Source organism: Montipora foliosa, chromosome 7 (genome assembly GCF_036669935.1).
Source record: "Montipora foliosa isolate CH-2021 chromosome 7, ASM3666993v2, whole genome shotgun sequence".
In the NCBI taxonomy this organism is placed as follows: Eukaryota; Metazoa; Cnidaria; class Anthozoa; order Scleractinia; family Acroporidae; genus Montipora; species Montipora foliosa.
Window position 1 is genome coordinate 28712680 of NC_090875.1, and position 10000 is coordinate 28722679.

Below are 10000 nucleotides of genomic sequence, written 5' to 3' on the forward strand. Positions count from 1 at the left end.
AGACCAACGCAAAGATCAGTTGTTGCAAGGTTTCCAAGCAACACTTTGGAAGGCGTATGAAGTGACGACTCCTTGCGGAGAGCAATTAGAATCAAAGTGTTTCCAAGAAATGCAGTAATGGACAGAAAAGCGTTTAAAGTTGAGATAAATATCAACTGGCCGTGTATTTCACCCACTAAATCTGATGAGCAAAAAAGTTGTTCAAAAGTCGTAGAATCGTTCTGCTTTATGTGTCTAGAAACGTTTGCTGTAGCCATTACTCCGTGGCTACATGCATCTGTTCGTGTTGGCGTGACGTAACAAGCTCCTGTCTTGATCAAAATTTATGCTTTTTAATTTACCATACATGCCATCCACTAGGTATCATTTGGAAAGGTTCTCCCGCATTAGCCTCCATGCATTGCAAGCTAGTTCCGGTCCAATACTGAGATTGAATCCCAGTATTGGACCGGAACTAGCTTGCAATGGAGGCTAATGCGGGGGAACCTTTTCAAATGCAAATACTTTTTAATATATACCCCACATTAGCTTCCATTGCAAGCTAGTTCCAGTCCAATACTGAGAATACGAATATGGTGTATTTGCATGGAAAATAAAGCAATTTAACCAGCCGAGCAGATGGTTTTTTTTTTGCTAAAGACTGACTTCTTTCCACAATTTAGGAATATCATCGATTTTATGTCTGATGATAAATATCGAAAAAGGAACAAAATACAAATTTATAGTCAACTGTGCTATTGGGCTCTCAGCTTCGATTTTTCGTTAATACATGAAATTTTTTTCTTAATACAGGAAACTTTCTGTTAATCTTATAAGTAATTTATTCTTCAACCCAAAGCAGTCATGTTTTGAAAGACGCAATGAATTAGGACAAATAGTAATGACGACTGATATCACGAACATTTCAAAACAGAACAGTTTGCTCAAAGATGACCGATACAACTGTAAAAACATGTTCGATCTAAAAGATAAGGAAGCGGAAATGATTTTGCAAAACAGGAAGTGATGTCATGAAATGTCCTTTCCCGCGCGTGGCATTCTGGAGAACAAGATGGCAGAACAGAAATTAAAAGAAGTTCCAGCAGTTCCGGATCGAATATTCAGCAGTTCATAAGAACTGTTCTGAATGCAGTTACAAATTAGCAAGACCAGTCATCTAGTATAAACGAACCGGGAAGCTCACCGCAACAATATTCTTGCGTTCAGAATGAGATAAGTGCTCGATTTCGCATACCGCGAGGTCGAGCTGAAGGAAATGCCTTTTCGCTCCGACGAAGGGCTGACGCTCGAAACGTCAACTTTCCAAATCTTTCACGGTGGTTATTCGACCTTTATCAACTCGTTTGATAAAATCAATTTGTTTCAATTTCCCACCGACGCAGTACCACAGTTTCTTTAGAAAATAAAATTTTGTTTACTTTAGAGAAGGACTTGTCTCTGGAGAACTGTACTTATAGACTTCGACAAAATGTGCTACAAACCCTGCTTGGAGTAAGCGTTGGTGCGTTATAATTACTGAAAGCCACAATAAGTTCTTTTGTTCGTCCACCAAAAATCATACCTTTCTCTATTGCTATTAGTGTCTCTACAGTTTGGTTGAAAACTTCCTGTTCTGTAAAAAAAAACAAACTAAAAATCCCTTAAAGTCCCTGTGACGCTTATTTTTCTCCAGTTTTTTAACTTCTCGTTGAAATATCTATAGTGTCTGGAGTGTAGTACTTAAAGTGGTACTATGATAAAAAAAATCACCTCCTGTTTTTTTCTTCAGATTTTTAAAGTCTGTTTGCTTAACATCTGCCTGGCAAAATTTTGAGCTTTGATTTTTATCCAAAGGTTGTTTACTTTGAGGATAAGTTTTGGATTTCACGGTCCGCCATTGCTCACGTTCTAAACTGACCGACTGGATCTCAGAGGGCTGGATCTAGGGAAAAGTGACGTCATTCAATCAATAGCTTAAAATTTCAGCGTGTAAACGCATTTTATTATGCATGCAAAACGCAAGTTTTAAAACCTGAAAGCCCAAAACTCCCGTGCTGCATATTAATTCAGTCGCCTACAACGCATTGCATTCTTATGCTGGTGAGTCCTTGGCGTCATTTTCTCCTCTATTCAGGAATTTTAAGACTTTGAATTGGAAAATTCCAGTTAAATTAAACAACTTTCTTTTGGAAATTAAGGCTTTAAACTTTAACCAATTAGTGTTCAGTTAACGTATTTTTGAAATCCAAGGAAAAAAAGATTTGATTTTTTGATCATTGTATCACTTTATAAAATTTCTTCGAAGTGTATCCACGCTTTTTATCGAGCCTTTGATTTATACGCAAAAGACCTTGGCCGAGCCAGTTGGGTCCTGGTAATTAATGACGTCAAAGAAGTAAAAAATGTAATTCCATTTCTGAATTGTCAGAATTGCTCTGCGATAAGCAAAAAAGATCCTTTTAACAAGTTAGTCTAAGTAAGGTTTAGGCAACTGCATGTCGGGCCTCCCAGAGAAGGGTGGGTTTGGTGGTTTCTTGTCTCCTTGTTCCCATGAGAATTTCCTCGTGTTCCCTTGTTCACTTGTTCTCAGACTTTTGATCCTTAAAATGGTTTATGGTCCCTTTTTCCCTAAGTTATTTTGTCATTGTTCCTATGGTTCCCCACTTCAAATTAGCAACGTTCTCTTCTTCCACAAAACCCCTGGAATACCCTCAACTTGCTGCCTCTGAGGTTGTAGTTATGCACCTCCGAGGTCAGACAAAAAAAGCTCAGTTAAAGTATACTCAGGTACGGCCGCATGCATGATATTTGTGTTAGCCTAACCCTGGTCCTAACTAAATAATATTTGATCCTAACTCCACAACAATTCTTCAACATCCCTGTTAAACAGCGATGTTGAAACCGTTTTACCCTCCCCCCCCTCCCCGCTTTCCCTTTCAACCGTGTTGAAACGTGTTGAAACATGTTGAATCGAAGTTGAATCGATGTTGAATGAGTTTAAAAGCGTTTAAAAGTTGCTTCAAAAACCATTCGACATTTCTTTTGTTATCGTGAATGCTGAATGAAGTTGAAACTGTTTGCCACCCTCTTTCAACATTAAGGAGTTTAAGAAACGACAACAGCTACGGCAACGACAACGCCAAAAAGCAGTAATATTATTGGTTGAAGAAACCAAGATGATCGTGCTGCTCGTGCGGCACGCATTTTTGAACATTTCTCTCCCGCACTCGTCAAAACTACTGCGTTAAATTACCAAATTTGAGGTTTTGGCGACAACGTGGACAAACTACAGTGAATCTTTCAGTTTCGCTCTTTACTTCAAATCCGTCCGTACCAATCCAGTTATAGGGCACTTCGCACATATTGTGTAATATAAACAAGATTGAATAATCCCGAAATACTTAGAATAGCTCAAATGTATATTTTGAAGTGACGTTTTCGTCCCCGTAGCCGTCGTGGTTTCTTAAACTCCCTATTGTTGGGTTTGCATCTGCGCAGGAATCGGTCTCTCAATGACGTATCCATGTCCCTATTCATAGTAACAACAGCCGCTTCACCCCGGGACTGAACACCAGGCCTCTCGTGAAGCTTTGTTGAGTCCAATGTTGATTAAGTGTTGAAACCGGTTGTCCACCCCGCTAGTCAAGGTCGTTCAACAAAATCAAACGGATTTTGAAGCAAATGTTGAAAACATTTGCCCGGGCTTTTAATTTGGCACACCTAAATGGTCGCCGTCTTTGCCTTCACGCAACCTCATTCCCAGGGTGCTCTCCCTTCCCCCCTGGAAACGAGGTTGGCTTTTAGGTACACCAAAAACAAAGAATTGTGCCAAATAGCAAGTTTGCGTTAGCCTGAACGGGACACTTTGCGACGTTTGGAAGAAAAAGGAAAAAAATCACATTATCTGCATGTTTTTTTTCTTTTTTTGCATTTCTTGCATTGTCCGGAATAAAAACTCTTTTATATTTACCTAGGTATCGGAACAATGGCATTTGATTCTCGCTTGGGGATGTACAACGATCAACCGCCAAAAGAAGCCTTGAAATACATTCGTGCCATTCACGAATACTTAACCCTATCTCAGAAGCTAATGTTTAGCATTCCGAGTAATCTTGTGCGACCTTACATGGATACACCGACGCTTAAGAAATTCTTCAAGGTCGCTGACGTTGTACTAGAGATTGGGAATGGCTTCGTGAACAAAAAAATAAAAGAGCTTAACGAACAAGCGGAAAAGGGAATCGAAGCTTCAAGCGATGGTAAATATACCCCGACGGTAGTAAAACTTTCCACTTGTATAAATTCATTGAATTGACCAGTACTTTGACTGATCGTGTTGAGATGACAACGAGTAATACTTTGAGAACGACAGTAACCGTGACAGTGACGTTCAACATGACATTGACATTTATTAGCATTGACAGTGACAATGACAGTGATAGTGACATAGACAATGACAGTGACAGTGACAGTGACATTGAGTGACATTGATATTGACACTGACACTGACAATAACAGTGTTAGTGACATTGATAATGGTAGTGACAGTGAGTGACAGTGACAGCGACAAGGACAATGACAGTGACAGTGACAGTGACAGTGACGTTCAACATGACATTGACATTTATTAGCATTGACAGTGACAATGACAGTGATAGTGACATAGACCATGACAATGACGGTGACATTGAGTGACATTGATATTGACAGTGACACTGACAGTAACAGTGTTAGTGACATTGATAATGGTAGTGACAGTGAGTGACAGTGACAGCGACAAGGACAATGACAGTGACAGTAACAGTGAGTGACATTAACAGTGAACATGATAGTTACATTGACAGTGACAATGGCAGTGACAGTGAGTGCCATTGACAATGACATTGACACTGACTGCGACAGTGTCAGTGTAAGTGAGTGACATTGACGATGACAGTGATAGTGATAGTGACATCGACATTGACCTTGACAATGACAATGACAGTGAAGACAGTGAATTACATTGACAGCGACGGTGGCATTGGCAGTGACAACGACTGTGACAATGAAAATGGCAGTGACATTAACAATGAAAATGACAAAGGAAACAAAGATAGTGGCAATGATGATGGTGATCATTGCTGATAAGCGGGGGCCAGTAGCTCGAAGCCTGGTTAGCGTTGAGCGTTGGTTAACAGATATCAAAACCTATTGATAGTTTGCATCTGAAGTCACGGGGGCCATGTTGGTGTACAGAACGATGCAGCAAAATGTCTTTTGGGAATTTGACTCTTTTTTATGCAAAACTTGTGGGGCCATTTTCTATTGTTTTGTTCACCAACATGGCCGTCTAATTACGTGGATGAAAACCAAGAATAGGTTTCCATTGTATTTAACGCTGGTTAGTGCCAACCATGCTTCGAGCAACCCGGGCCAGGGGCCTGTTTCTCGAAAGTCCCGAGAACTTTTAGGGCCCGAAAAGCCAGTCGTCAAACTGCAATCTGCTTATTTTGAAACGCTGATCCTTTAACATGTATTTGATGTAAGGAAAACAAAGAGGATTGCTAAGTTTGATGGCTTAGAACCTCGGCGTTGCGAAGATATAAAGGGAATTGTGGCACCCGAAATAGGCCCGAAAAGTTTCGGAACTTTTGAGAAACAGGCCAAAGATCTTAAAGTTCTAGGCCAATAAAAGAAGTTCTCTCACAATATAAGAATACCGCATGTCTCGTGAAGGCAAAATTAGTATCCGATAGGAGTGTCCAAATTACAACAATCCTGTAATGTTCCTGTTAATTCTGGCACCTCTAAGAGCAGCACTGTAGAATATATTCACACCAGCTAACCCCAGACGATGCCACGCATCAATGGGACACCTCTAGTCTGTCTCTGTTTTAAAGTGCACCTAGCCCCAAACAATATTTCACAATGTGAAACTTTCTTCGAACAGTTTAAAAGTCGTCTTGGTGCCAAGCCAGATGGCAGCACACTGCGAATTTAACTCAAACACAGAGAGAAAACTTGAATTGGCTCTGGTGCCTTTGTAAATAGTTTTCCATCGAGAAAGCGAATTTTAGTTTCCTAGCATTTTACAAATATATCATTGCCAATTCCTGTAGAAGCTTTTAATTTGAAAATGAAGGAGTAGCTGATTATTGTAAGAAATTATTATTATTATTATTATTATTATTATTATTATTATTTTATTATTATTATTATTATTATTATTATTATTAGTAGTAGTAGTAGTAGTAGTAGTAGTAGTAGTAGTAGTAGTAGTAGTAGTATGGTAAAATAATTCAGTGTATATATCAATATCATTGCGGGCACAGCCTAGGCAATGTGGACTAGAATATAAAATGTATATATGTACACGTTGTATTAGTTAATATGAATCTAATTATTTATTTATTTATGTTTTGCGCCTCCAGTGGTCCCAGTGTTGGCATACTTACAAGCAAACGAAGAACTAACGCAGGAGGAAAAGAATGGTCTCGCCACGGAGCTAGTAGCTGGTGGTGTTCACACAGTAAGTGATATTTACATACCATTTCGCCCTTAAGTTAGCAGCGAAAAGTGATCTGGGCTTATGACAGTGGCCACCTCGAATGTCAGTTGTGGGCGAATTGTCCTGAAACTATATGTATACGAGCAGTTTCAGAATAAAAATATAGACTACGAAAGGTTCGCATTTTTCAAGTGCCCATGACTAGGAGCCTCCCTGTACAGTATATCCTTGATAGAGACTCACGTTTACAATACCAATAAATAGTAGGTTACGAGCGGTGCTACACTACTGCTTTGATTTCAGCTTGGGTATCGAGCCAATCAAATTATACGTTACGAGAGCTGCTACACTACTGTATCCTTGAGTCAACCTTTGCGCGTATCTTTCTATTTTTAGAACTAACCCTTGAGCAGGAGACCCACATTAACATCAATTTGCATACATTGTTTGTACTATATTTGTGTTCGTTTGATAATAACTGTCGTTATTCTGATTGGCCATTCTAAAATGAGTCCGTGCAGAGCCCCGTTGTCGCGTTAAAATACTTGGAATAATCGCGAAGCCATTACAATAACGCGAATTCACTTTTCGCAACTACGTTCTCGTTGCAGTCGTCGTTGCTAAAGCTCCCTTTTGCGTAAACTTCCTAATCCCTCTTGACGACAGCGAAAAACGAAAACTTTGATTGGCATTTTACATTCAGATTCCACGTGTTAATGAAAAGTGCAATATATTTTTTCTCCACAGACCGCAAACTTGCTTTTGTGGTTGCTATATAATTTGGGAAGACTTCCTGAAATCCAAGCAAAACTTCTCCAGGAAATCGACAAAGCCGTAGGGAATGAGATTTTCATCACTGCTAAACACGTCGTTAAAATGCCATATCTCAAAGCTTTTGTGAAAGAATCTTTGAGGTATTTAATACCGATCCTAGTTTATTCAATTGATTTAGGGATATTAGCAGACCTAAGAGCTCGTCTAGGAACACGCGCACTGATGAGCTCAGTCAGGTACGTTGGAGTCACGCCATGGAGTACCTCAAAGGTGCATAATAAGATCTTAAAAACAGTGTGTCTAATATGCTCCTATACTTTGTTGGTGCACTATGTAACTATAATTTAACAATGTCTAACTCTTCATTTTTTAGTTTCTTTACTTAATAATGTAACTCAAGTATGTTGATGATTGACGCGCCTCCAATGGCAAATCTGCTATCTGCGGGGCCAACATAAACTTATTCTTAATTTTTGTAATGAGAAATTAAATAAAGTGTGTGTATCATCTTCATCATCATCATCATTATCATCATCTTCATCGTCGTCGTCGCCATATCATATCGTATATCATGTTTTTCTTTACTCTCGGATTTTAGGGTAGTTTGGTGTAGCTAGTTTCTCCGAGAATTTACGCTCACAAGCATGATACACCGAAAAAGACACACCACAACACCGGGAACTTCAAGCCCTACTCTTTGCGAATAGTGTGTGGCTTCTCTTACGTCCCACAGGGTTAATACAATACAATACAATACATACTGAATTGACCGCTCCCCATAGGGGCTTTTCAGGGCCAATGAATCAACGAAACAACAGAACAGAACAACAACAACAACAACAACTGCTAAGAATCCCAACTGGCCGGAGGCAAACCAGTTGGCTATTTACAAGTGCAGCTGGGGAGTTGAACCAGGGACTACCAGGAACAAATTCAACGAGTGGTCAGAGCGGGTCTTGAACCCGGGTTCTCCGGATCTCAAGGCAAGCGCCCAAACCACTGAGCCACACTGCCTCTTATAAACATTGAAAGGTTGTGAGACGGGGCCTACGGTTCATAGTCGTTATTCTAGAAGACTAGTGAGTCTAACCATTTGCAGATGTCGTTACAAAGGCAGCACTTTCTCCTTAGTTATCTAAAGACCCTGAGTGTTGGTTAGGCCAGATATTGATCCTGCATAGGGACCTCCCGCAAAGTAGATAGATACGTAACCAGTTGCAACTGAGCCAACTAGTCTACGGTACAATCATCATCATCATCGTCGTCTTTATCATCGTTATCATCTTCATATCTTCGTCATTGTCATATACGTTTCCCAAAATTAATGACACCCACAAATTTGGCCTGATATAACTTATATTTGCCCGATATCTTGTCGTAGGCGTCTTGAAGCTAGCATGTAAATAATGAACTTGCTTCGTTTCCATGATTTCAATGCCTTCAAACTGAGTTATGATACTTTTTAAAAAAAGCAAGTGTTCCGCGCGTTTTTGCTTTTGTTCCTGTAATCAACATGGGAACAAGTAAACTGAGCACATATAGGAACTTTTGTTCCTTGTTGAAATTTGTTCTTAGGAACCCAAATCTGCTTAATTGGGAACTGGAGTTCCTCGTCGTAGCAATTCGGAACTCAAATTTCCTATTAGTTTCTTGAAAAGGAACTCCATGTTCCGTTTTCGTCTCCTAAGGAACAATAGGTCCCTTTTTGTGCGGTCCGTTTTTCATTTTGGTCTCTTTCACAACAAAAGAGAACAGTTGTTCCAGTTTTAATAATTCCCTTAAATCGAAGAAGAACTCGTTGTTCCTAATATTTAACATAAAATCGCATTGTCCTTGACAAAAAGGAACAGCTTTTCCGATAAAGCCTTTTCTGCTTTGCGATTGTTTCTATGTAACTGCTATCAGTTCCCATTAGTGTTACAAAGGAACACCATTGTTCGAATCATACTGGTCCTTTATACGTTAATTAGGAACACGGTTCCCTTGTAGGCCACGAGAAGTTCCGATTTTATATGAAGATTCTTAAACGTTTTTTTTTTTCTGTTTTTGTGTCTGCTTTGAAAAATATTCTCTGGTCTCTATGACTAGCTATAGGCGTGTTTAGGCAGGCCTGGGCGAATTTGAATAAATTGGATATTTCGCGTTAATGATACATTGTTTGATTCGGGAAAAATTGGCAAGGTGTCCAAGATTTATTGTTCGTTTTTTTTGTTTTCAATGCCGGGAAGAAAAAGAAGAATACGAAAATAGGCAAGTTGAGGCAGGTAGCGCAAAAACCCCAACTGATTGGTCCGCAAACCGCCAAGAAACATACTTAAAATTCGAAGTCGCGGGTAAGTAAACGTTGATTTCCAGGTTCAAGATGAGCAAACGAAGAAGTACAGAGACAAATTGGTCACAAAATTTCCAAGTGCATCTCCAAAACCAAAGAGGCTTCACTTGGAAGAAGACGATTTAGATGGTTTGTTTCATTGTCCAGTCAAAGATTGTAACCATGATGGATTTGTGTCTCAAAGAGGTTGCAGAAAACACGTTGAGAGCAAACACGGCTGGTTCATTTATTTTGATGAAAAACCCCAACACGTCCCCAACAAGAAGAAACGAGTCCCAAAAAGGAAGAAAACGGCACAAGTCCAACCCTCACAGCAAGATCTGTACCTACATTTGATCGCTCATGTGTAATCGTGGAAGAACTTCTGTCTTGGCTAACAGGGAGTGGTGGAGGATGCAAGAGTGACCGACAAGCGCAACAAATCGTTA

At 39.7% G+C, this 10000-nt stretch overlaps 3 pseudogenes; 2 read left to right on the top strand and 1 right to left on the bottom strand.

Moving 5' to 3' along the window:
* The window catches only part of LOC138011703 (melanocyte-stimulating hormone receptor-like), a 2719-nt pseudogene extending 2410 nt beyond the window's left edge, over positions 1-309 (bottom strand).
* LOC138010061 (cytochrome P450 10-like) overlaps positions 1-10000 on the top strand; it is a 31570-nt pseudogene that overhangs the window by 13651 nt on the left and 7919 nt on the right.
* LOC138011143 (uncharacterized) overlaps positions 7495-10000 on the top strand; it is a 3645-nt pseudogene continuing 1139 nt past the window's right edge.